A 22,451-nucleotide genomic window follows, 5' to 3' on the forward strand; every position below is an offset into this window, starting at 1 on the left:
GCCATGTGAAAGGAAGTGAATGGGAATAATAATGGACAGTATCATGTGGGAAACAAACAGACAAACACACTGAGAGCTTGCGAACGATAACATCCCTGTTATACAAGAGCTAATCGTAGAAAATAATTATTTCCAGCCGTTGCTTAGATCATTGTCTCATAATAAAAAGATCCCATCAGCTTCACCATGAATTGGAACAACAAGAGATGTACATCTCAAGAGGCCTGTAGGCTACATGTATGAGGCCATGACAAACAATCATTTGGACCGTGCCTTGTGCTGGAACAACAGCCAATAAGAATTTACTGGTTGACAGGGTGGGATAGGGAGATAATAATGTAAAGTATGTGTCACGTCCTGACCAGTAAAAGGGGTTATTTATCATTGTAGTTTGGTCAGGGCGTGGCAGGGGGTGTTTGTTTTGTGTGTTTCGGTGTTTTTGGTTTAGGTTCTATGTTTCTATTTCTATGTTTAAATCTAGTTTTCTATTTCTATGTTGGGGTTTTGGTAGGACCTCCAATTAGAGGCAGCTGGTTGTCGTTGACTCTAATTGGAGGCCATATTTAGTTGGGGTTTGTTTCACTTGTGTTTTGTGAGTGGTTGTTTTCCTGTATAGCCTGTGTTGCCTCACGGAACTGTTTTCATCGTTTTGTTTATTTTGTTTAAGTGTTCACGTTACTTCAAATAAAGAAGATGAGCACTATACCCGCTGCGCCTTGGTCCAATCCTTACGACGCGCGTGACAGAACCACCCACCAAAAGAGGACCAAGCAGCGGAAGAAGGAGCAGCAAGAATGGACATGGGAGCAAATATTGGACGGCAAGGGATCCTGGACATGGGAGGAGATCCAGAAGGGATTCAATCACCATCCATGGGAAGAAGTGGAGGCAGCAAGGGCAGAACGACGTTTCTGGGTGAGGAAATTAAGGGAGCTACATGAGGCCGAGAGGCATCCCCCAAAAACTTTTGGGGGGGGGGGCACACGGGGAGTTGGGCAGATTATGGGGAGCAACGGATCAAGCAAGCACCTTGTTATGCGGAGATACGCACTGTGTTGCCCATATGCACGCACAGTCCGGTGCGGTCAATAAGGGCTTTGCAGCGTTGCCGGGCGAGAGTTGGTCGGCAGCCAGGGAGAAGTGCGCCGGCGCAGCACATCTGGCCACCAGTGCATCTCCTCGGTCCAGTTTACCCTGTTCCTGCTCCCCGCACTAGCCCTGAGGTGCGTGTTACTAGTCTGGCGCCTCCAAAGCCAGCCCCACGTATCAGGCCTCTAGTGCGCCTGCCCAGTCCAGTACGTCCTGTTCCTGCTCCCCGTACTAGCCCTGAGGTGCGTGTTACTAGTCTGGCGCCTACAAAGCCAGCCCCACGCATCAGGCCTCTAGTGCGCCTGCCCAGTCCAGTACGTCCTGTTCCTGCTCCCCGCACTAGCCCTGAGGTGCGTGTTACTAGTCTGGCGCCTCCAAAGCCAGCCCCACGCATCAGGCCTCTAGTGCGCCTGCCCAGTCCAGTACGTCCTGTTCCAGCGACGCTCCTCAGCCCGGAGCCTCCAGCGACGCTCCTCAGCCCGGAGCCTCCAGCGACGCTCCTCAGCCCGGAGCCTCCAGCGACGCTCCTCAGCCCTGAGCCTCCAGCGACGCTCCTCAGCCCTAAGCCTCCAGCGACGCTCCTCAGCCCTGAACCTCCAGCGACGCTCCTCAGCCCTGAACCTCCAGCGACGCTCCTCAGCCCGGAGCCTCCAGCGATGCTCCTCAGCCCTGAGCCTCCAGCGATGCTCTTGAGCCTCCAGCGATGCTCCCCAGCCTAGAGTCTTCTGAACGGGAGTTATGCCCAGAGCCAGAGCCACCTCCGTAGTGGGAGGATTGGGAGGGGGGGGGTGTAGCACAGGGACCGTTGTTGACGGTGGCCACCCTCCCTTCCCTCCCTTTAAGTCTGTGGTTGTTTTTGTGGGGTTTTGTTTTTGAGGTGCATTTGGGGTCTGCACCTTGGGGGGGGGGGGGGGGGGGGGGTACTGTCACGTCCTGACCAGTAAAAGGGGTTATTTGTCATTGCAGTTTGGTCAGGGCGTGGCAGGGGGTGTTTGTTTTGGTGTTTTTGGTTTAGGTTCTATGTTTTCTATTTCTATGTTTAAATCTAGTTTTCTATTTCTATGTTGGGGTTTTGGTAGGACTTCCAATTAGAGGCAGCTGGTTGTCGTTGCCTCTAATTGGAGGCCATATTTAGTTGGGGTTTGTTTCACTTGTGTTTTGTGGGTGGTTGTTTTCCTGTATAGCCTGTGTTGCCTTACGGAACTGTTTTCGTCGTTTTGTTTATTTTGTTTAAGTGTTCACGTTACTTCAAATAAAGAAGATGAACACTATACCCGCTGCGCCTTGGTCCAATCCTTACAACGCGCGTGACAGTATCCGTCTGTGTGATGGGCTATACATGTAAACAAAGGGTAGCCATTATCTTGCCCGCCCTGTGGGGGAGATGGGTGCATGAACAGTCAGGGTCATTATGCACTCCAAGAATCTGAGGGGGCACAAAGTACAGTGTCTTGGAAAGTATTCAGACCCCTTCCCTTTTTTCATATTTTGTTACATTACAGCCTTATTCTAAAATTGATTCAATCTTTTTTTCCCCTCATCAATCTACACACAATACCCCATAATGACAAAGCGAAAAGAGGTTTTTAGAAATGTTTGAAAATGTATTACAAATAAAAAACAGAACAACGCTTTGCTATGAGACTTGAAATTGAGCTCAGGTGCATCTTGTTTCCATTGATCATCCTTGAGATGTTTCTACAACTTGATTGGAGTCCACCTGTGGTAAATTCAATTGATTGGACATGATTTGGAAAGGCATACACCTGTCTATATAAGGTCCCACAGTTGACAGTGCATGTCAGAGCAAAAATAAAGCCATGAAGTCGAAGGAATTGTGTCGAGGCAAAGATCTGGGGAAGGGTACCAAAAGGGCCTTGGTCAGAGAGGTGACCAAGAACCCGATGGTCACTCTGACAGAGCTCTAGAGTTCCTCTGTGGAGATGGGAGAACCTTCCAGAAGGACAACCATCTCTGCAGCACTCCACCAATCAGGCCTTTATGGTAGAGTGGCCAGACGGAAGCCACTCCTCAGTAAAAGGCACATGACAGCCTGCTTGGAATTTCCAAAAGTCACCTAACGACTCACAGACCAAGAGAAACAAGATTCTCTGGTCTGATGAAACCAAGATTGAACTCTTTTGCCTGAATGCCAAGCGTCACGTCTGGAGGAAACCTGGCACCATCCCTGCGGTGAAGCATAGTGGTGGCAGCATCATGCTGTGAATATGTTTTCAGCGGCAGGGACTGGGAGAGTACTCAGGATCGAGGCAAAGATGAACAGAGCAAAGTACAGAGAGATCCTTGATGAAAACCTGCTTGAGAGTGCTCAGCACCTCAGACTGGGACGAAGGTTCACCTTCCAACAGGACAACGACCCTAAGCACACAGCCAAGACATCGCAGGAGTAGCTTCGGTACAAGTCTCTGAATGTCCTTGAGTGGCCCAGCCAGAGCCTGGACTTGAACCCGATCTAACATCTCTGGAGAGACCTGAAAATATCTGTGCAGCAACGTTCCCCATCCAAGCTGTCAGGGCTTGAAAGGATCTGTAGAGAAGAATGGGAGAAACTCCCCAAATACAGGTGTGCTAAGCTTGTGGCGTCATACCCAAGAAGACTCGAGGCTGTAATCGCTGCCAAAGGTGCTTCAACAAAGTACTGAGTAAAAGGTCTGGATACTTCTAAAAACCTGTTTTTGCTTTGTCGTTATGGGGTATTGTGTGTAGATTCATGAGAGAAAAAATAACAATTTAAGACATTTTAACTTACCAAAATGTGCAACAATTCAAGGGGTTTGAATACAATCTGAATGCACTGTACATGAGGGTGGTTGGTGAATTTGGCATTTTTCAAACACCTGAAACAGCCTTTTCCTGCAATCTAAAACCATAATCATTATGCTTTATTAAATGTCAAACGATATGTATTTTTTCGGCATATCTAAGCATACCTCTTGATCTGTCTGTATCCTCCTGACTGGTGGTTCTTATTATAAAGAAACTAAATATGCTTCTCTGCATCTCTGCTAAAATCTGGGTAAAAGATGGAAAGGAATGTGATTCTTATTCAGTACATTTAGTAATTGCTTGCTTTTCTAAAGTCTACCAACCTTGCCAGAAAGCATGCCATCTAAGATAGCTAGACAAGCTAGCTATTCTAACTTGATTGCTAGGTGATTGATTGCTAGGTGGCTAGTAGTATTACAAAGAAACAACAGCAAATAAAAATGAAACAGGACACATCTGAGGGCGCCCATGTGCTCCCTATGATCTTGACGCCTCTGTGCGCAGTCAATGCTGCGCTCATTGAGCATGAGGAGGCATTGTTCTGGGGTAGGTTAAGTCGTTTTAACCAGCGGCTAAACAAATCTCATATCACTGAGAGTGCTGTGCAGTTCAGCACGTACGGTCAAATGGCTAAACTCTTTTTAATCCTCCTCTGCAGAGGTCTGTTTTGAAGACGATCAACCAGCAGCTTTACCTTCTTATTGACTTTCTCCCCCAGTGTTCTTGCTCAGGCGTGGTGTGCGCTCTCCATGGTGCTGAACGGCATCAACGCAATCCGCTCAAACAAACGGCCTTGGCTACATTTCACAAGTAATGCAAATCAAGTTTAGGCACATTCAGAGCACAAACAATGCAACCATGATAGGACATATATCATTTGTATAGTATACACTATAATTATCACGCAGTTTGCAACTCTGCATACAGTCAGTGTATAACATCACCGTCGGTTTTGTTCGTCAAAAAGCAAGACAAGTACGCAGGGGATTTCACCCGCAACAAATATTCTAACAAATTCTGCATTGTGCACCGCCCCCCTCTAACTCTCCCGCTCTCTCTCTCTCTGTCTCTCACATACACGCTCTCCTCCCTCGCCACTTTCTCCAGCCAAGAAGCCAGCTTTGCCTCCCCAGCTTTACTCTACAAGCATGTCCTCAGACGTGCAGCCGTGTGATGAAGCGGACCGACTAACTTCCAGAGAGCACCGGACGAAGGAAACCCGCTGCACGAGTAGCAGAAAAGCTTGAGAGCAGGTAATTAACTCAACAACATAGGTCACGCAAATCTTAAGAATGTTTGGTTAGAGAATGTAGAGAATTGGGCACAATAAAAATTCGCTCAGTCAGTGTACGGGCGCATAACATCCGTGTGTAATGTAATCGTGCAATCTTTATAGTAGCCAATACATTTGATTGTTTTTATATCAATTTACTTGGGATACGTGTATAATGTAACAACATCAGACGTGGCAGGATACTGACAGAACTTTGTGCGCAACAAGCAAGGTTTGACATGACCTATGGTATATGAATGTATTTCTTGGGCATTCACTACATTATACTGAATCAACCGATGCTATACAATAGAACATATCGTATAGGAGTCATATTTCCTATCGGAGGATGTAATAAACATGTTTATCAGTGACATGGGAGTGGAGATGGTTTGCGCTTTAGACATAGATATCTGTATATTGTGCCATGCCATGATACGGAATTGAATTGTCACATTGCGCAATGAAATTCAGCTTAGCAAATAAATAAATTATCATAGTGCTATGGAGATTGCTATCTATAACCTGCTGTTGTCGTCAATATTGGAATGATTTTATTTTATTTTGGAAAAGTAAAAAGTATTTAATTCTCATATGATCCATATCTTCTTTTCAGTGGATTGTTTCTGCATCCAACATAAATGAAACGATATATACAAGGCACTAGCGGTTCTGGGGGGGGGTGCCCCTGTGACAACAATTTTGGACCCCCTTGTGGCCCCCCTAAATGTGGAGTATGAAATACTTTTTACATAACTAATTTTTGCTATCATTCTTTTTTACATCCGTTATTAGACAGTGGCAACGTGGAATACTAATTTAACCCACACATTTTCGAGAGGGACGGCTTTAGGCAGAACACAACAGTATCGTACCACATGCAAAACGTTATGACAACAATAACGTCTAACGTAACTGGCCCCTCTAACAGTACAACTGGCCCCAGCTTGGCCCCCCCAGTTGAAATGGTCTAGAACCGCCACTGATTCAAGGGTGGTATACAATGTTACGATAATAATCTTTAATTCGTTGTCTTAATAATTACAATGATCATAAAGGGAATATTACATTTCCCACCATTTGCATGTCTGTTGCCGATCCATCCATGGAACGGTTCCTTTCTCTATAGGAATGGTATTGCGCATCCCCGTGCCAAGCACCTCTCCAGCATAACAGCAAGCATTTCGTGAGAGTTGGCAAATTGTTTTTCAAAGCAAGTTCAACAGAACCGAATTTTCCGCTTGGGCTATGGGCTACTACAACTATATTGCGTTAAGATGTTATTCTATTGTGCGACACAAAGAGGGTATACCATTTAAATATGCCATTGATTTGTGTTTTGTACATGTTAATGTGTTTAAATATTTAAAATAAAAATATAGCAGAATCGTAGTCATTTTGCTGTGAAGTATGAAGCATCCGGACGTTGACGCATGATTTGGACTCGATGTCCTTGATTTGGAGACCTTCATACCTCGTGCAAATACGACTCTGTCCATCCAGTGGGGACAGAATGCTATTGCTGTGTCCCCTACCCCACAAAGGAAGACAGGGAATGGTTTGTCGATTTCGTCGTCAGCCTCCATTAATGTGTGCACCCCACCATCATAACGATAAATGGACAGCACGCTGCATGAACATACGTGCTGGAATATGTTAAAGAGAGGAACTTCAATTATTTCACCCAATGCGCAATGAGTTTACTCGTGGTTGTTTTGTAGTGGTGGTGAGAGAAGGGGATCGATTTAGTGACAAACAACAGGGTTTGTTCGACTGTGATGAAGCTGCATGTCTCACTGAATGTGCGCGTAAAAGCGCGCTTGGCACTGCGCGAGCAACCCCGAAGGATGAGTTTGGATATGGCTGGCGCATGTTGACACAGATTAGCAGATTGTATGATTGTATAATGGACAGCATTAACAAGATTGTGAGCGATTCCAGATTTCTCAACAGATCAAATAAGAGGGCTTGCCTCATTACCTAGGATGCATGACGTGTTTCCATAATTGCGTCAAAATCACGTTTTGAAATGACCCACTGCTTTTGTGTTTTGAGGTCGCTGGAAGCTGGTGCAATTCCTCACGACAACGTCACAGTCGTGTCAAGCCTCTTGAGGTTGGGAAAGAAAAATGTGCTTTGCATCGATTACCATCCCCATGTGATGTATGGGTCTCTGTGATCTCCAATATAAAACACTGGTCACACTGCGGGAGAATAAATGTGCCTGGCTTTTCATAAATAGCCCCATAGACTCACATAAGGATAAGGATATGCATTTATCAGACCGGGATAAAGACACACTGTCTCGACTGTCCCATCTGTAAACTGTTAAATATGATTGTTTTTGATCGAGTTGATAGGTGATGAAAAAAAAACAAGAATTATTTTATAGATGAAGAATCTGTGCTTCCAAGTCTAAATGACGTTGGCCATTTAACAGATTGGAGAGGGGGCGAATCCTTTGAAGACGGATGCAAATGTACCTCTTGCTAATGTGTCTGGTGTGTTTCACTAATTAGTGCACTTGATGCATTTGAGGTCCAGGTGCAGGTTGAAAAACGTGGTCATCATTTATAACAAAAAGGCACGGACTCTGCACTCTCTCTTTTACGTGCGTAAGTGCACTGGTAATTATTAGGAACAATGTGACCCTGAATTCATTGTTGAAATTAATTGGTTTGGTGAGATAAAGACTGGGCAGACTCAACACTAGACCAATTGAATACTGAATAATTGTTGGTAGTGGTTTGGTTCTTGCAAAGTGTATTTGGTACTGGTACAGCTTGGCTGACAGGGTGCATTCTGGTGCTCACAACTAAGAGCCTTTAACATAATGGTTATTGGTATTGCCTTTGCGATATCTTCGCAAAATAACATGCACGGGTAACCTAGTTCCATTTCCAGAGGAAAATAGAATTGTTTTTTGTAAAGCACTGTCATTTACAGTACAGACCCGGAATACATTTGGTGTATTTCGTTTTTTCATATTACGTGCTTGCCATCAGCTATGGTGCAGATCAGACACACACCATTGCATCAGATTATTTGTATCCTACATTATTATGTGAGCGAGCTTTTGAGAGGGTATTTTCTACCTCATATTCCCTGTCACAAACATCACATTTCTGAAAATATACAAAGGCCCTTATATAATTGCTGAAAAGCTTACTCGACTGATTTTTCCTGATTCCCTCCTCCACCGTAGGTGGGGTGAGCAGCAGTACACTTGTATAATATTTGACAGTTTAAGATGTATTAGGCTGCATGGTCAACGGGTCACGCAGCACAGTCCTAGCAATTTTTGTGAAAAAGTTGCACAATTCTTTAAGCTGTCAGTAAAATCCATACAATGCGTTGTCGACTTATCCACAGGTCTAGCTATTTTCGTATTGGTTATCATACTTTATGCAAGCTGTACCGAGCGAGGTTGTTTTGGAAAGGACCCGTTTATTTACCACTTATGGTAGCATTTGCTGGTATTTGCATGTACTTCTTCAGTAAAGATTTACTTAGGTTACACATCGAGGACACAGTCAATACATTACTGTCAATGTGTTATCGATATCACATTAGAGTGGCAACCACTAAAGAGTAAGCATCATTTCCCTGTGCCGTTGTGGTTTATGACCATGATTATCTCCTACTGTACTGTACAGGCATATACTAACCCTTAGGGTACACGCTGTATAGGGCTCATAACCTATATTCTATAAACTTGGAGATCTGTATCAATGTGAATATGTTACGCTGCATATTGGCTGCTGTGCATGACATGCTGGCTTACTAACAATGTGAGTAAAGAGGAAGAATGGGATTTGAGTTTGTGTGTAGGGAGAAGCTATGGATTTATTCATTTTTACCTATAGGGGCATTTGTTATCAGTGTTCATTTTTGTTTTACACTCATTCTCCAATGTATCTACACCAACCATGAGATAGATGTCGAGTTTGTTCAATGTCATCCCACTAAAGGTGGGACAAATTGATTTGGCAGAGAGCGTTACCATTTAGTGAGATGCTATTTGTGTGTTTTCTCTATAGGGGCATCCCAAGCTGACCCCATCCGGAGACTTCTTCCTGGGCTGAACACAATGGAGACTGTTTGACAGTGAAAGTGGAGGTTTACTGTACAGTAGCTCAGCTGGATTTCCTCACCCCTTCATGACATGCAGTGAGCTGATGCCACTAACAGGTATGGTGGACAATTGTAATTAAGATCAATGACCTATTGTCATTTTTAAGTTGTTGCTACTCCAGAACATATTAGTTACTTACACTTTTCTAAATGGATTTCATGTTTTGCATATAAGCCATCTATAGAGTTGTGGTCTGTTAGGAGAGCAGCAAGTGTCTGCTTGAGAGGGGCCACTTTAATGGCTCTAGAAGTCACACAGGTTCCCTGCCTCACTTGAAAGAGCAGCTGTTTAGGAGCAAAGTAACTTAAGGTAGCAGGCGTAAAATAAACACCTGAGCGGGGTCCCCACATCCGGTTTTCAAGAGGAAAGGAAGCTAGGTTGAAAATACTGTATCCCTGAAAACAAGATGTTTCCCCACTGAGGGTGGGAGCAGAACAGGCATGATAACTACTCACTTGTTTAATACAATTGCAAAGTTAACACTTAACACATAATGCACTTCTAGCTTTGCCTGTACATTCCCACCATGTGCGCATCATGTATGCTCACTTTTAAATGAACCCAGGCTCTAATGGAAAGTTCGAGAGGCTGGCACCAGGGGTGCATTTGATATAGCAGTGAGGAGCGAAGGTGTCTTTTTAAAAGTTTACATTTAGTCAGTTATGTGTTTGATTCAATGGACATAGGCCTTTAGAGCAGTAACCCTGCGGTGGTGCGGCTAACCCAGCGGTGGTGTGGCTAACCCAGCGGTGGTGCGGCTAACCCAGCGGTGGTGCGGCTAACCCAGCGGTGGTGCGGCTAACCCAGCGGGGGTGCGGCTAACCCAGCGGTGGTGCGGCTAATCGAGCGGTGGTGCGGTGCACATTAGTGGAGCTGAGAGATGGCACCAGTTGAAAGGAATGCCTGATTATCACGCTTTCAACCACAGCAGGCTGCCACATTTACACTGAGCTGCTGGTGTTAAATCACACTTTTTAATTTGATTCTTATGCAATTAAAATGTTATTTTTGCTTTGTATGGATAAGCTGAGGCACCAGCGATGGAGGCTTGTTAAGGAAGACGATGTAATTAAGCTAAAATGGGAGAATGGAATAAGAGCATGTGCAAATCTTCCACTCTAGCGTGTTGAGCACAATGGAGCAGTAAGGATGTTTAGCAAGTCCTCTCTAGACGGTTTCTTGAGCAGCTACATTGACCATGCTAGTCACCACCACTCAGAACACGGAGATGTGTCGAGATACAGTAAAGCATGCTCATCTCCGGTCCAAATAAGTACTTACGCGTGATTTCCTGATACAACTCTGTAGCCTATATACTGTAACAATAGGGTTCTCGCAAGCCTGCGATTCAGCTCAAGGAACATCGAAAAAATCGGACAATCAAACAAGTCACGGCGCATAAAATCCAGCTGTCATAACAGCAGTCATTACACCTGGAGCAGATGATGTATTATTTATCTGACATTGAAGGATTCAGAACTTCTACAGACTGTACCGTAGGAACTCCACAGCACTGAGTGATGCTCCTCCAGATCTTTATCTAGCACTGTGAAGTATGGATCAAATAAAATAGTGTCATTGCATTTCCTACAAAGACTATTGGAGGTCGTTGAACTAAGCGGTATGTCGTGTGTTTTTTTCTTCTTCTGTGCATTGTGTCAGCATATTTCATCAAAAATGCTGAAGAGATGTAGTGGTTGTAAAACCCAAGCTTGCCGTTTAGTATTTCAGGGCTCTCTAGTTTATACGGTGGTGAATTACACTACCTTAGATGAACCCAGTGATGATTGTAGTGTAAAAGTTTAATAGAATACATCAGAAGCCATTACTCTAGGTGATCTGTTTAGTGTCCCACAGGGGGAGACCTGAATACATTAAATCATGCAGGTTGGCATTTATTGGGATGACTTATGTAAAAGCTTATGTACTGGAGGAAGTTCTGCAGGGAAGTCACTTGCTGGCACAGCCACAAAGTCATACAATCGGATTTTAAACGTAACCCTCCAGGACAAGATTCATCCCAATAAACATCAACATGCTTTAATCATGGCCGGAGAAAATTGAAGATCTGTTGATATCGTTGTAATGAATCATCCACGCTGTATCTCTCTCTAACTCCCTTTCCTGGTCTCCTCCCTCTGAATTAGCCAGGCATCCAAAAGGTTGCAGTGTCTTTGTGGTGCACCGTGACACTGTTCCATTCTAATCAAGAGGGTTCACTGCATTAGCCTTGGGCTAGCAGCTAGCCTATCAGCTATTGTTGGGACACAGCTTAAAGATGGAAGAAAGACCTTCCCCACTGCTGTCTGTAAACAGTGCCGAATCCTTTGTTGTACCATCACAGAGACCCAAGACTGCTTAGTAATAGTAGTACTACTAAGTAGTAGTACCATCGATATCACAAGATATTTCTCTGCCTGTTTTCAGTTCTCAGACACAGCTGAGGAAGCCTCAGGTGTTCCTAAGTCCTGCCACTCATCCAGTAATAATTCCGGCTCCCATTCCCGGTGCTTAATTGCACTAAGCCTCGGCACCGGATAAATCCGGCACTGCGCTTCTAGCTCCATTATTATTGGCTCCATAAAACATTCAGCCCTCCCCGCTCCCGTTGGAACCATGGCGGAGCAGTGACATTGTAATTTTGCAGCCAGATCTAACTCCTCCATGATGTGGGATTGGAAGATTGGAAGACAGAAGACATGGAGAGATGGTAGAGAATGATACAGCCAGCCTGGCTCATCTGGCTGTTATTGTTACCAACTCTGCCGAGACAGAATATACTGGACTCTAGAGGGATGTTTTCCTCTACGGTGCTACTGCTGTTTCTGCTGCTGACTGTGTGAATGTTTGTGAGGGAGCCTTGTGTCAATTTCTCCCCTTTCGGGTCATGAACACTAACGAGCAATTAGACAGGAAGAGGGACGATGATACGAGGCTGAAAAAATGTCTCCCACAGTGCTGGTGAGTTTGAGCTCTTTCAGGCAGAATCTGACAGGACTGGGCCTTTAATCATTCACAGCCACTAACAGGACCAGTGAGACTGTCTGAATGGGTTTGTGTTATGTCTGAAAGAAAGATAGCATCTCAAACATTTGACATTCACACTCCAGGAAGCATGTACAGATACGCACACACACACACACACACACACACACACACACACACACACACACACACACACACACACACACACACACACACACACACACACACACACACACACACACACACACACACACACACACACACACACACACACACACACACACACACACACACACTCCTATGCCCATCCTTTTCTCTTCATTCACCATTCCCTGGATCACCGTCATCATCTCTCTTTCCTGTTTCTCATCTACACACTTTGAAAAAAAAGGTGCTATCTAGAACCTAAAAGAGTTCTGCGGCTGTCCCCATAGGAGAACCCTTTGAAGAACCCTTTTTGGTTCCAGGTAGAACCCTTTTGGGTTCCATGTAACACTTTTTCCACAGAGGGTTCTACATGGAACCCAAAAGAGTTCTACCTGGAACCAAAAAGGGTTCTACCTGGAACCAAAAAAGTTCTACCTGGAACCAAAAAGGGTTCTCCTATCGGGACAACTGAAGAACCCTTTTGGAACCCTTTTTTTCTAAGAATGTACCTTACAATTATGCCCTCTCCTGGATACTGGGCTCCCCCCAAAGGTTGACATGTCTACCAAGGTGATAGGTTAATCATGTGTATTTCTTTAATTAATTCAGAATTTCCCCTGTCTTAGTGGATCTGTTGTTTTCCCATCCTCAGCCAATCACTTTCAACAACTAAGTGTTTTGAGCCCCTATGTAAAGGGCTAACATGGTTTTAAAGGTCATTCTCACACTTTAAATTCGATTGTACTCTTAAAAGGCCTTAACATCTTAATTACTAATCCTATTATTGTAAACGTCTGTGGTTCTACGACACCTTTGCCCTGGTCCTTTCCTCCGTACATTGAGGAACCCTAAACTCTCGTCAAACTAGAACGCTATATTTAATTCTCTGTTCAGTAGATACTGACAAAATGTAAAATTGAAAGGAATTGGCATGAAATTACAGCATCAATCCATTTTTCCATTTAGTCCTGTTGCGAGCCTCTTGCAACATAAATACTATCATTTTTTTGTGATTGTTCAGAACTGCAGAATGTGCCAAAGAAGCAAGTCTGTAAATTGCCTATGCAATTTTACAAAGCAATTGTGCTTCTCCCATCCCAGTGTCAGGGTAGACAAAAAGGCAATCTGCGAAAATTAAACTTCAATTAGAGTAGTGGAGAGACTACTGCTTCACACAAAAGCTCCATTTTGTACAGGCCTACACGCTCTCACCAGCTAAACACAGGCCCTGAACTGAAGATAATGACGGAATCATAGCAGAGAAAAATGCTCCTGTCCAAGACGCTGGCTAATTTAAGGAGCAGAATGGGAAAGGGAAAGGGGGATACCTAATCAGTTGTACAACTGAATGCATTCAATTGAAATGTGTCTTTCTGCATTACTTTCTTTTGTCAACTCTGGGATTCAATCCAGCAACCTTTCGGTTACTGGCCCAACGCTCCTACCCCAATGGTGGTGGATCATGTTGAATACGTGTTAAAACCGAGCAATACTAATGCAGGCAATGATCATTTGAGGTTACAGATTCAACGGTGCCTCAGTTAATTCTTGTGCATTTGCGAGTGCAGACCTGTTTATACTGTAGCTTCAGGTATAACTCATCTCACTTTTTGTTTCTTTTTCCACCATGTTGTGTAGTAAAGCCCAGTTCTTTTATGTGCTCAGCTGGTCAGATTTACTGCGGCTGTCCATTCTGTCTAACTATACATAAACGCAAGACAAAGGCCAGATAACGGTTGTAAAAACCACTGCCTTGTTAGTCTTGGATGGCATTTCTGTTATTTTCTTGTTATTTCTCAGAAAGAGCAAAGATGTGTGTCTAGCTGTGCCCGGGGGGACAGTGGAGGGAAATCACTAGAGATGTAGATATATCCCAAGGAGGAAGAGCGACTGGGACAAAGAGGAAACAGGGTCATGAGATACTTCCACTATCAAAACAAGACAAGGACGACTCCAGACATATGAGATTTCAGAGACATTTCCATAAGCCATAAGTACAACATGTCTGAATCATCCAAAACCTAGATATCTAGCTAACCTTCTCAACCTCAGGCTGTCAGTGAGAGAAACTACCAGCCATTTGGCCTATAGACCTGCTGCACACAGGTCCATGACGAGACCTGACATTCATGAAGATACCATTGTGGACAAAACTCTTTCCAGGTGGCTGAATTGACATTTGGAATAAATGCCATAGAGAAAGAGTGTATTTAAGTTATTTGTGTGCGTTTTAGGAACTGTTCATGCCTTCCCCCCGCTGATTCGATGTGGTATTTATATGCGAGTTCTGTGGGTTTATGAAAGGATTTATTATTTCCGTTATTATCTTTAGACTCCCCGTTGAGTCAGCTAGCCGTGTCAAACTGAACGGCCCGTCTGATATGCTGTTACTTGAGTTGACAGAGACAAGGTTGCCGAGGGAGCCCAGAGAATACAGTGTGTCAGTGTAACACAAACACACTCGGGGGATAGATTCTCAGAGTAGTTCCGCACCTCTGAATTCACACCCTCTGATAGACCTCTCCAGAAACCATCCAAGAAAGGAGTTAGGATGCTAAAGAAAAAGAACAAGCAGCACAACCAGAGAAAAACTCTGGGCTTCTCAGACCAGGTAGAACAAAGACGAGTAGAGAACAATGAACAGGCAAGCGAGCAATAAAAAAAATAATTCCAGGACAAAATCAGCGGGGCTTCAGCTCAGAGATAAGTGTTAATTGGGAGCTGTTAGAATGCAGGAGACAATTTTCTCTCTGCTTCAACGTGTTCCGTGAACGTGGCGGTGGAAGGTATTTGGGTATTGTCCTACTGGTCTGTCTCATCAGTCAGGATGGTGGCCACCTGGCCATAGATATATCAGACCAGATGCCGTGTGATGAGTGTGTCTGTGACGTAATGGCCTACGTACTGAGGTGGCGGTAGGTACAGACAAAATCCAATGCTCTTTTTTTAAATCCTTTTTTTGCTGTTTTTACTAGTCAGTCCCCATCTTTAAATACCCCTGGCTTTCATTAGAGAACAGTCTGCAGCTCGTTTCAACAAGCAAGTCCTGTTGTGAGTATAAACAGCAGGCTGCAATGCTGTCTTTGCTGCAGTTAAACAGAACTACAGGGAAAATGGAGGGATTGGTTGCCAAAGAGTAACTACTTTCTTCTGTAAATAACAGAACGTCCGTGGATATTTAACAATAGGCTTGTATAAAGATGAATACATGCCGAAAAAGTTGAATGAGAAATCTGCTCTGCTTTATTCCATCAGACAAACACTGTGTTGATGTAGTAGGCTAAACGTACGTGCATTCAATGTAAATATCCTCTTTACTCCACAGACGTTGGTTCTGAGTTGGCTGGTGTTGGCTGAGTGGTGCTGTCGGCCCAACTGCCTCATTTTGCCTTTAAGGTCACTCAGATCCTTCTCATTATTATGTGCATGGTGAGAGAACATTTCTTCCAGTCAGTGGGGACTCACCATGGTCTTGCCTATTGACTAAAGTTTGGAGGCGTGACAGCTTTCACAGTTATGAGCAGTGGAATGATGAACCGCACTCAAACTCCCTAGCAGCGATAATGTTAGGAGAGAGCATTAAGCCTAGGTGACATGAATGAGAAAAAAACAACATGTAAACAATGACTAACATTTTAACCTGTGTGAACAGGATGACAGTGGCTTAGACTTGGAGGATCAAACTCAACCACTTATTGGCTATGATGGAAAGGTCTCCAGAGTAGTACCACTACTTCAGCCTTCCCAGTTGATTTATACCTGATTCATTTGGAATACGCCTCTATAGATCCAAACCAATATGGCCTCCTGTCTCCCAGTGTGTTGACAGTGACTCTCTGGTGGGCGGTATCAACCTGTAAGCAAAAATATGTTAAACAGGCTGGATATAATCATTATGTCTGCCATCACATCAGGCATCACATACCTTGGAATTAATCCAGAAGGAACCGGATTCTTATACTAAGTTAATTGAGAATTAAGCTGTGTAGTTTCGTGGCTCTGGAAAGAGATCCCAAGGGGGCGTCTTTCCAATTATCTATTAACTTGTGATTTATTGGTTCAGTTGTTCTCCTTTCCATCCCAACCTGACCTCCTTCCTCCTCTGTTTCTGTTCATTATTCTCCCTCTCCTCTCCCCACAGTCGCCTCATATTTCCTGTCTGTCTCCATCTCCCTCCCTCCCCTCGTGTGTTCTCTCTAGCTCTGCTTCTCGCCTTAGAGCAGTGATGGGCTTTTCCCATGCAGCTGGTTCTTAATGGAGGCCTTGCTCCAGAAAGCTGATGTTAATGTTGACTGGGATCACCGACTCTCCTCCGAGGCACAGAGTGGTGAGAAATGACTGTGCTACCTCCAGCCGGCCTGGCCCAATAACTTCTCATATATGGATCCGGAGGCCTGAACGGGGGAAAAAAGTGTACTGTTTGGGTTTAGAGGAGGGGGGAGGGGGAGGGGGAGGAGTAGAGTGTTTATGATAGGATGTGTATGAGTGTATACTGATGTCTTAAGAAATGAAGGTGGATGATAGCAGGTCATGAAGGATGATGAAGGAGGGTTAGTATGCATTTGGGAGACATACATGCCTGACAGGACAGTGTGTTAATAAAACAGGGAACGTGGGCCTGTTGCTCCCTCAAGTATTGGTTCGTCCGTCTTGCTGTCAACAGAATTGACAGTCAGCCTGCTCTGCTCCTGCTCTGCTGCGCGAACCTCCCTTAACCTCACAACCCTGTCTGACAGCCCAGGAGATGTGCTCTGTTCTGAGAAAGAGAGGTGTGTGTGTGTGTGTGTGTGTGTGTGTGTGTGTGTGTGTGTGTGTGTGTGTGTGTGCGCGCGTGCGTGTGTGCGTGCGTGTGTGTCTCCAGACGGTGCGGTTAGCCTCATTTACATCAGAGGATTGGTCATGACAGTGACCCTCGCTGACGAACGTAAGCAGACAGAGATCCCCCCCCCCCGTCTGTTTTCTTCACGTTCTGCCATCAGTCTCTGGCTCAGAGTCTGTAAAGCAGCCATCCATGCCACAGCCTCGGTGACAGCACAGGGAAAATCACGTCATCACTCCACACACCGTCCGCTCACATTCCCAGGGATGCGTATCCTGCCAGCCTTGCTATGATCTCCACAATCCAGACCAGGCATCCATTTTACATTGAACGGGGGTGGGGGCTGGTTCCATCCTGATTGGGTGACGTTCTAGTCTCTGTGTTATTTGTGACTGTTGGAAGGCCATGATGTGCGAGACCCAGATATGCATAGCGACTCATTCCCCAGTGCTTAGAGCCAGGAAAGCCCCATCCGTCATGCAAAGATCACCGTTGTCCTGTCTCTTTGAAGTGATGGTTGGATTTGGTAAGGCAGGACACAGTGCCTCCGGTGTAAAAAGGTTCTACTACCGTGGGGCGACTCGTTCAAAAACGCAGTAACGTTCCATACGTATGTATGAGACCAGGTGTGTAGCCAGGAGCCCAGCCAAGTCAATCCACTTCCAATTCATCCGTGGTTGGGAGTAATCCAGTATGTAAGTGGCTTTTTAATCTTTTCTTCGGAAGGTGTGGTAACCCTTGCTCTCATATAAACCCACAGGGGAGCAACATTAATCAAAATAACACAGAATGGGTTTGATGGATAGGGTTGAAGATTTGAATTTCCCCTTAAAAATTATGTTTTTATTTGTCTCATCTATGGGTTTAAATCAGTGGAATGTCCGTTCCAACGGTGCCCAGCCCTCTAAATTGCATGCAGGACTCAAAAACTGGAGATTTATCGACTTCCTCCACTGGCCTGCATGAATTATTTATTAGTCAATGTCTCTCACACAAACCCCAGCAGGTCTTTAATCCACACTGATATTAGCCTGCCTGACTGTATATTGGTGGACTGAGAGACGTATAAAAACCAAACTGCTGCGACAACACATCTCTCTCTCTCTCTCTTTTTGTCTTCAGTTTATCATGCAACTTTGAAAAACTTGGATTACTTTTGATCTCAGTGCTTTGCCCGGTTGACCCAATGAGACGTTGTGCAGGCAGTGTCTGCCAGAATGATGAGGTACATGGTCTTAGATTATCCTTTGAATTACCTGTTTCTGTGCATGTAAGATTGGAAAGGAGAGGAAGAAGCTGGCAGACTGGGGGGATTAGGAGGGGCTGATTCCCAGAGTAAAGGCTGTCAATTTGTTCACTGTGAGGAGATGTGATTGAGCATGTCTGCTGGCTACTTGGACCACAGCCCCGCATCTCCCCAGTGCAGGGATTGATTGAGTCGTACCTGCCTAGGGTTCCGTTGGCCCTGCGCCTGTCCACGGGCCATGTTCCCTCTCCCTGCCCAGTCTGTCAGCCCCTGAAGTTATGACATCATGAGCCAACTCATAAGGCACCTCCATTGTTTTGAAATGAAGAGACATCAATTTCCCAGGCTCCACTGCCCAGCGGATGATTTGTGAGTGCTATTATCCTCAGAAATCGCTCCGGAAAATGGCTGCGGAATGGAGAGAGTTTGGGAGGGGTGACTTGCTGCATGGAAATGGTGTCTAAGCTGCCTGTTTTGGCCAGTTCCAATAGTGGTATTTCACACTTTTGGGGTCAAAACCCCACGTACGCATACATGTAGATCTACTCAGATTACAGAGTTCATGATTATTAAGCTACTATTTTTGCCCTGAAAGTGGCATTTGGAGAAAAATATGACTTTGTAGATAGGACTGCCAGCTAAGAGAGTGAGAGATGGAAATAAATAGCGAGACCAAAATGACCAATCACCTGGATGTCAATGGAGCATTTCCAGAACTTTCTCTCTTGCCATTTGTAGAAGCAGCAGACCTAGGCGAAATCCAGTTGACAGCCAAGGTTTTCATGTCGAGGCTTGACTAATTCATTAGAAAGCCATCATTAGAAAGTCCCAGAACGTTCCATTGTTAGAACCTGAGTCTGAGAAATAAACTGCTGACTTTTCGAAACATGCCTTCCAAACTTGATCACAATGGACAGGTAATGCATTATGCATTCCGATTTCGTTATGAATAAAACATTTTTTGTACGGAAAGCGTGTGTGAAATTGTTTTTATTTCCTTGAAGAGTACCAAAACAGGGCAACAAAATATGAAAATGTAAAGATAAAGTCGCATTCATATTTCAAGTCTGCCCTAATTCAATCTCCTCTATTTCCTTTTCAAAACATTTGTACGCATTTCAACACTAAACTTTAACGGAAGTAAGAGTGTGAATCCATTTAGCGTCCTTTCGGGAAGAAGCAACTTACAGTACTTTTGCTTTCAGGAGCCACTCAGCTCGACACAATACACGGTCAAATGCATAAAGTTATCAGTGAGGTGCAGGAACGTAAAGTCCTCTTCACCACTCACTGAAGAATTCAATTCTCCCACATGGACCCATCTGACAGCAGAGGGCTATTCTGCACGGGCAAGATAAACATTACAGTGGAAAACAGTGAAATAATAAATGCTGAAGGAATATGTTGGGATATTTATCTGAAGGGCCTGAAGATAGGGCCGAGGTGGGGAGAGGACTGAGGACAAAATTGTTTTTGCCATTGGCAGATTGTGACCAGACCTTCTGAATACTAAACATACTAGTTCCTTTTGTTTTCTGATAATCCATCCCAGTGCATTGTTGACTGTAGATGACAACACAATGTCGTGGTGCCAGCCCGTGGGACTGTCACTGATGTTGGGGACAGGATTTACTAGGTTCGGTAGTTATTCCCATCTTTTCTCTCGTACACAATAGCATTTGCGTTTACTATGGCCATTGTTATGGCAGGAAATTAGAAAACAAAAAGTCCATTTTAAAATAAGCGTTCTATCCATTAAACACAAACCAATTCTTGATGGAAACGGAACCAAACAACGCAAAATAGCAATATCTGATAAGAGCCAATGAGATGCCATCGGTATTGCAGCAATTGCAAAGTCAAACATGCAAACTGTACAAGTTCTCACAGAGTTCAAATCGACAGCATAAACAATGCATTCATTCACACAAAAAAGCTGCATATTCCTATATGTTCCTGCCAGGAGTTCACAGTTAAGCTATGAGAATTGCATCGTGTAAACTACAAAAGGAACAGAATAGCCTAAATCTCTGTAACTGTAGTAACCTCTGACAGCAGATAGTGTTACATCAGAGTTGAGAGAGAAGACGTCCTCTCTATCCTGTAACCTTTGTTTAACCCAGATATCCTCACCTGCTTTTCCAGGAATATCCCCTGCTATTCCTCTTGCAGAGGGAAATTTAATTTTAAAAGGACTCCTCGCCGGAATTCTTTCTAGTTGTGAATGTAATTATATTATCTCAGAGAAAACCCCTCCTCCGTTCTTTTCCCATCAGCTACCTAACCTCTGGGAGTGCCGCCGTTGATTCCCTCTACTGCCTGATGATGAGTTCATACAACGCTCCACACACACACCGTTCCTATTTCTCACAGCCTTCAGATGTTTAGGTCTGATTTACATAGATTTAATACTGGTAGGTTTGAAAGGAAAGTCCAGCATTGCCATAAAGATTAACCTGATCAAAGAGGGGTCGTAATTCAATCAAATCTCACTGTGCTGGATGGTGAAAGACAGTAGTTGGCCATAATGTGTGAGCTAACCTTTATGACACGGATTGAATATATATTCACTTCTTATCAGCCCTCCTGTGGCTGGCTAACCCTCGCACCATTCTCTCCCAGGCTCTCCCCTGAACTTTAGGCAGAAATCTTTTTATCCCAGTGTAAAGTCGGAGCTCAGCAGAATAGACTGCTTTCCTCCAAAGGATGATGAACACTGTAAAAGCCCACTTTTCAATAGCAGGGATTTCTAGGGGGATGGGATGAGGTTGAATAAATATGCAGAGGCTGCATGGTTTTGTCCGAGAGCACAGAGTGAACAGACCTGCTTATCAGGTTTTAGATAATATGTGAAAAAAACGAATCCCCTGACCTCCGAATGTCATTATCGGGCCGGTTTACTAGCCTGTAGTATTCACTGCCTGCTTCCTTTAGCCATTCAAATGGGGGGTCCATTCTCCAACTGGCCGTTTTAGTAGTCAGACAGCAGCCAGGGTGGCAACACAATCTCTTTGATATTCATCTCGCATTGAGCTAATTGTGCAGTTGTTGGGCTGTTTACGCACAAATCTGAAATTGCCTCATAAACAGATTAAATGGGAAATGTACAAGAGGGAAGCGTTTGATTGAAAAGTTGCAATAGAAGACTGGTTGAGTGGAGGTTTCATGACTGTGTACAATTATATGCACTAGTTCCAGGGAAAGATTTAATAAGCAATCACCCCTCTTGTCAATGTCTTCCACTATTAACATAAATTAATACTTCAGTCCATTTTGCTAGTTTCTGTATGGATGTCATGCTTGATGATTGCCATGTCATCTCCAGTGTTATGTACCGAGCCAAATTCATTGTTGTTCAGTTGATGAGAGAAGAACCTCTAAATCATATCAAGAATATTAGAAGTCCAAAATAGAACACAATGCATTTTCCAAAGAGCACTATGCAAGATCAACAGCTGTTTCAACATAATCTTCCTCCCGCATGCTAAATGAATCACACAAAAAAAAGAGTTGAGGTAGTCAGTCAGGAAAACATGGAATACCATAATTCATGGTATCAGTGTAGGGACTGCTCACTTGGCCAGCTTCATCTGAACCTGTATTAGTCATAGGTATGACAACTCTATGAGTGACAAGGTCTAGGACAATAAGTGCCAGCCGCGGGCTCTACCTGCGCCAGGGTCAACTACTATAATGTTTGCATTGTCATTCTCTAAATCACCTCGCTGGCGTCGTGACGGGAAAGGCCTTCCGCCTCCTCGTTCTCCTCGTTCTCCTTAATGAGCGCAGTTAACACAAAGCAGGCATATACTGGGACATACTGAGTGGGAGAGAAAAACAGAAAGCAATGCTAATAGCTAAGTAAACAAACTAATAACTGGAGCGCTCGGCCCTGGGGTTAAACAACAGACCCCTCTAATCACTCTCTTTGATTCAGTTGCATTGGTATTCATACAGGGAGCAGCCGAGA

General features: G+C 44.3%; 1 protein-coding gene across 2 annotated transcripts in view; it reads left to right on the plus strand.

Moving 5' to 3' along the window:
* Window positions 1-4,669: 4,669 nt before the first annotated feature.
* LOC115199012 (muscarinic acetylcholine receptor M2) overlaps window positions 4,670-22,451 on the plus strand; it is an 82,659-nt gene continuing 64,877 nt past the window's right edge. Inside the window, exons 1-3 of one of the 2 annotated variants that reach the window (XM_029761496.1) lie at window positions 4,670-4,686; window positions 4,984-5,129; window positions 9,190-9,340. The gene's annotated coding sequence lies outside the window, so the exon portion shown is untranslated. Of the gene's footprint in view, window positions 4,687-4,909; window positions 5,130-9,189; window positions 9,341-22,451 lie in introns of those variants that run through there. The other variant, XM_029761495.1, reaches the window with a different exon arrangement.

The sequence above is a fragment of the Salmo trutta genome, chromosome 8 (assembly GCF_901001165.1).
Source record: "Salmo trutta chromosome 8, fSalTru1.1, whole genome shotgun sequence".
NCBI classification, from domain to species: domain Eukaryota; kingdom Metazoa; phylum Chordata; class Actinopteri; order Salmoniformes; family Salmonidae; genus Salmo; species Salmo trutta.